Consider the following 5643-nt stretch of genomic DNA (forward strand, 5'->3'; position numbering starts at 1 on the left):
TATCGGTTCATAAAACTCCATCAACATTGTCTTTTTTCTTATTCTAATCTGTCTGTTTGCGTCCTTCCAGTTAACATGCTAACAATTGTAATCCTGCCTCGGAGTAAGTGCGACCTCTCCAAGTGTGTCACATGTTACCTGGTAGCCATGGCAACAGCGGATCTACTGATAATTATCTTCAATCTAATATATCCCTTCAGTTTATCGTTTGCAACTCAGTTTTGTGTTGTATATCCCTGTGGGTAACATGCACGCTGTTGTGCTCTACACTGTTACTGACTGTTTCGTCTGGTTCACAGTCAGTTTCACATTCGATCGCTATATCGCCATTTGTTCCTGGAAGCTGAAAACTAAATACCGTGTGGAAAAAACAGCGACCGTGGTTCTAGCAACAACTGCTCTGCTTTTCTATTGAAAAATATTTTCTGGTACTTTATGTACACAAGTAGATACAATTTGGCAAATCTATCTTGGTTTTGTTGTCATGTGATACAAAGTGTTGCACAATCAAAAGTATGGGGTGCTGTTGAATTCTTCCACTACATGCTGACACCATATATTCCATTTATTGCGATCTTTCTGTTCAATGCTTTTAAAATCAGGTATATTTTAGTGACTAACAGAGCCCACAGCAGACTCTGGAGTCATGGCTGTAGGGAGTGTCCCAGTGACCCTGAGATGGAGAGTTGCAGGAAGTCCATAATTATCCTGTACTCTATATCAGGGAACTTCATATTGTTATGGGCAGTATATATGACCTATTGTATTTCTTGGAGAATGGGTTACTTCGGGTACGAGGTTGTATCTACCTGTGCACGTTCGGGAGATGGGGTTCATACTTCAGCTTCTGGGTCGCTGTACCAACACCGCCATCTATGCAATAATACAATGCAAATTCAGAGAAGAGGTGAAATATCTGTGGTTGTTTGTATTTACTATAAATGAAAAATAGTTTAAAACAGGAAAAGAAATTATCGCAAGTGTGATTATTTGTCTATGGCTTATTGATTTCTGCACTGGGATATAATGGAGAATTTGTATTGCTTTGTAATAAGGAGTAGCTGTGTGATTGTTCAATGGGGCAAGGAAGTGAATGGAGCTTCATGGCAGCAAGAGTGTGTTCTCAAAATTGAGATGTTAGATCCTAGAGTGGATCCTAGACAAATGAACGAATGAAATTGAGATTCCATACAAACACATTATTAAAATATCATGGACAGGTACAATAAATATGAAATGGTAACTTATTGTTAGCATTTATCTCCATGGGTCTGGACACAGTGTGGTCCACATTATTATAGAGCAGTGCCAAGCACTGACCAAACACTCTTTGAAGATCTGAAAGGAGAACAGAAATTTTTGTGTGCCACAGAAGTGGGAAAACAGCAACGCCAAGGATCACAATGTCAGCTGTCAATCTGCTGATCCAGCAGCTCATGCACCAGGTCTTTCACAAGTGCAACCACATTGTCTCAGCCTGCTCATCTGCAAAACGAGTCACTTCATTTTTGCCTCTGAAATCTACTTTGCCGATGTTATCAAAAGCAGGTCCATGCTGCCCCAAGGATCAAATGGCATGACTTTAAACAGGTACAGTCCATTCCGTGTCACGACAGCTGAGATTTCCTTTGCTCTTTCATATAAAGGTACCTGCCAGTATCCTCTGAAGAAGTCCAACTTAGAAATATAAGTTGCTTGTCCCACCTTCTCAAGACAGTCTTCCAAATGTGGAATAGGATGTGAATCAAATTTTGTGACAGCATTGACTTTGCAATAGTCCACACATATTCATTGGGTACCATCCGGTTTTGGCTCAATGACTACAGTCACTTCAACTCACTTCAATTATATTGTCTTTGAGCATGCTTTCAATCTCTTTTTGAACATTTGCCAACTTTAGAGGGCTAAGTCTATAAAGTTGTTATTGGAACAGTATCTTCTATATCCACATCATGTGTAATTAGATTAGGACTTCCCAGTTTATTCTCACAAATCAATATCTTTCGGGTCTAGGGTGTAGGTTTGCTCGCTGAGCTGTAGGTTTGATATCCAGACGTTTCATTACCTGGCTAGGTAACATCATCAGTGGTGACCTCCAAGTGAAGTGAAGCTGTTGTCTCCTGCTTTCTATTTATATCTTTCTCCTGGATGGGGTTCCTGGGGTTTGTGGTGATGTCATTTCCTGTTCGTTTTCTGAGGGGTTAATAGATGGCATCTAGATCTATGCGTTTGTTTATGGCGCTGTGGTTGGAGTGCCAGGCCTCTAGGAATTCTCTGGCATGTCTTTGCTTAGCCTGTCCCAGGATAGATGTGTTGTCCCAGTCGAAATGGTGGTTTTTTTCATCCCTGTGTAGGGCTACGAGGGAGAGAGGGTCATGTCTTTTTGCGGCTAGTTGGTGTTCGTGTATCCTGGTGGCTAACTTTCTTCCTGTTTGTCCTAAGTAGTGTTTGTGGCAGTCCTTGCATGGAATTTTGTAGATGACGTTGGTTTTGTCCTTGGGTTGTACTGGGTCTTTTAAGTTTGTTAGTTTTTGTTTGAGAGTGTTGGTGGGTTTGTGTGCTACTAGGATTCCGAGGGGTCTTAGTAGTCTGGCTGTCATTTCTGAAACTTCTTTGATGTATGATAAGGTGGTTAGGGCTTCTGGCTGTGTTTGGTCTGCTTGTCGTGGTTTGTTCTTGAGGAATCTGCACATTATATTATTTGAGTATCTGTTCTTCTTGAATACGTTATATAGGTGGTTCTCCTCTGTTTTCCGAAGTTTGTCTGTGCTGCAGTGCTTTCAGGTCATTTAGATTTTCCTCTGAAAAGTAACTCAATAATGTAGCCCAATTTTGAGAGCTTCCTCATTGTTCGATTTAATTAGAGGAATGTCCAATTCAGAATCCTCTAAACTTGGTTCTTCACCATGTTATAAACTGTAACACATTCTCCTTTTGCTTTCCTTCCCTCTAAAAATACCTTTTGAGCTTATTCACACAACACACTCTGTGAGATATCATTCTATCTAACATTCTTATAAAATGTCAGATTTAATTTCAGTTAATTTCCTATCGACTCGATAAATCTTGTCTTTAAAGGTTCACCATTCACTGGAGGCAACACTAACACTTTATGATTAACAGCAAAATTACAAATGTTTGATTTCTTCATAGCTTCCTGTTTCAGAACATGCTTGCTACTTTCAAATACTATCTAGTCTTTATAGAGAGAGATGACTGTTGGTGAGTTTAACCTGAGGGCCACCATGTAGTGAGGGGAGAGGCTGAGCAGTCAGAGCCTTCAGGCAGTCCTCAGTGTAAGAATTGAAATTGCATAGTCTGTGTCACTTTGTGGGGAGACCAGTTAGCTCAGTTGGCCAGACGGTAATGCAGAGGATGCCAACAGTGTGCGTTCAATTACTGCACCAGCTGAGCTTCCCAGGAAGGGCTCTCCTTTTCAACTTCCCTTTCACTGAGGTCTGGTGACCCTCACTTTCAAGCATCACCAGTTGTCTCACCCTCTCTCCTTTTAATGATGAGGAGGTACCAGTGTTGGATTGGGTGGACAAAGTTAAAAATCCCTCACTAATGCGAGAGCAGCCCTAATGGTCCAGTAAGATTACCTTTACCAGAGATGCCAGCAGAATCCTCTGAAATGCTGCTGAGACCTGGTGTCTTGATACACTCAAACGCAAGTTTGCTGGTGTCATTCTCCCCCATGGGAGAGATTACTCCCGGTTTCTGAACTTAGAAAGGTATGCAAAGTTGAGCTGCAGGTAAGTCATCACCTTATTAAATGACTGAACTGCTCAGTTTGCTGAAATCTCTGCAGTGAAGCTCAGTGCAAGCTGGAAAACCTAGACCTCATTTTCTGCTTGGGAATGTTGCAACCTTCTGGACTCAATATAGAGTTCAATAATTTTAGGGCCAGATCACTATCTCCCATATCCTTACCCTAACAGTGATGCACCAATCCCTGTCATCACAGTGTTTGCAACAACTGACAGTCCCAACCAGCAGCTATTCATTCTTCCAGCTGACTGTTATCCACTCCTTTGTCTGCCCAAACTGCTTTTCTCTCTCTCTCCGGACTCCATCTCAACCTATCGTTTACTCCCTCCCGTTCCTTGCACCACACTGTCAGCATGTATTCCAACGTCTTCCGAGGGACAATTAGTTCTGAAGTAAGTCACTGTACCCGAAACATTAACTCTGCCTTCTCTCCACAAATGTTACCAGACCTGCTGAGTTTTTCCAGCAATTTCTGATTTTTGTTCCTCAAATTATCTTCCCCTAGCAGTCACTTACTTTGGGACACTCAAGTCACATGCAAAGGACATGGGACATGCAAACACACCACAAGTGTAAAAATGGTCCTTTTAGCATCTTCAAGTTAAATCTCATCACATTTCTGCAGAATGGGAAGCACAGGATGATCCAAATCCTGAGGTGGAGTATTAAACTTGTTACTGCTCTCGCCTGAACTATGGGTGTGCTTTCTTAGAAGGACACAACATGAAGAGACAAGCTGCCATCAAGTGGTGGTGTTTTTGGAGCTCTCCTCAGTGTTACACAGAGAGCTAGCAAGAAGGAGGTAGGATTTGGAATGAGACACATGCCACATTGATGTTCTTAAATACAATCCGTCTGAGATCTCACTTTGCTTAAAGGCACTGACACAGTGATGGACATTAGTAAGGGAGAGAAACGGCAGCAGCGCAGTTTGAATAGGCAGCTGTATTGCAGATGTGTGACTTGTACTACAGCTGTACTTATCAGAAGGCTAACTGTGAGGTGAGAAAGCTGAAGCCAAAGTGAAATGCTGGAGAGGCGACTGTCCAGCAGCTTGAAAGTTTGCCAGTGAGAGAGATTAGCGAGCAGTAGCCCAGCTCAGAGTTGTTCATGGCCAACAGCAGTCCTGCTCCCGGTGAGAAACTAGGTTTCGTGGACAGGTTGGCATATCTGGCACAGCTCGACCTGGTTTCGAAAGCTTCAGCAAAGTGGATTTCAGAGGCGAGGATGACCAGCTTTACAGAGCAGCAGGCCAATACAATGTGGTTGCACTTGTGAAAGACCGAGTGCATGAGCTGCTGGATCAGCAGCTCCACAGTTGCCGTTGTGATCCTTGTCGTTGCTGTTTTCCCGCTTGACAAAGGAGGCAAACATCCTTGAGCAATGATCGTGAAGCAGCTCCAGCCTCTGAGTTCCATGGTGTAATGGTGAGCACTCTGGACTCTGAATCCAGAGATACAAGTTCAAATCTTGGTGGAAACTTCTTTCTGGCAGCGTGAGTGATCATCTTTGAAAAAGCTGCAGGTTTCACAAATGCCCCACCCAGGATTAAAGTGGGCAAATTTTCACCTTGCAACTGTGTTTGCAATGCTCCAGAGCCAGATTAGTTCTCTCCAGGGCCATCACATCCCTTCTATAAATGTAGATTCCAGCACTGCACACAATTATCTGATTCTACTCAACTGAGAATCTTTGGAATTCCCTTCCTCAAAAGGCAGCATATGTGGGATCTTTCGACATCTTTCAAACAGAGGCCGATTAACTTTTGATGACAGAGGTAGTGAAAGATTGTTGGTGGATAAGCATTAATGTAGAGGTGAGCCATTGAATGGTCGAGCAAACCTGAAGGCTTGTATGGCCTACACTAATCCC

The 5643-nt window shown here is 42.7% G+C and overlaps 1 non-coding gene across 1 annotated transcript; it reads left to right on the plus strand.

Moving 5' to 3' along the window:
• The first annotated feature begins 5182 nt into the window (after positions 1-5182).
• trnaq-cug (transfer RNA glutamine (anticodon CUG)) lies at positions 5183-5253 on the plus strand. Its single transcript has one exon. It is a non-coding gene; the product is annotated as a tRNA-Gln (tRNA).
• The last annotated feature ends 390 nt before the right edge of the window (positions 5254-5643 follow it).

Source organism: Chiloscyllium plagiosum, unplaced genomic scaffold, assembly GCF_037043375.1.
Source record: "Chiloscyllium plagiosum isolate Xiang-an unplaced genomic scaffold, Cpla_swu_hap1 HiC_scaffold_44, whole genome shotgun sequence".
NCBI classification, from domain to species: Eukaryota; Metazoa; Chordata; class Chondrichthyes; order Orectolobiformes; family Hemiscylliidae; genus Chiloscyllium; species Chiloscyllium plagiosum.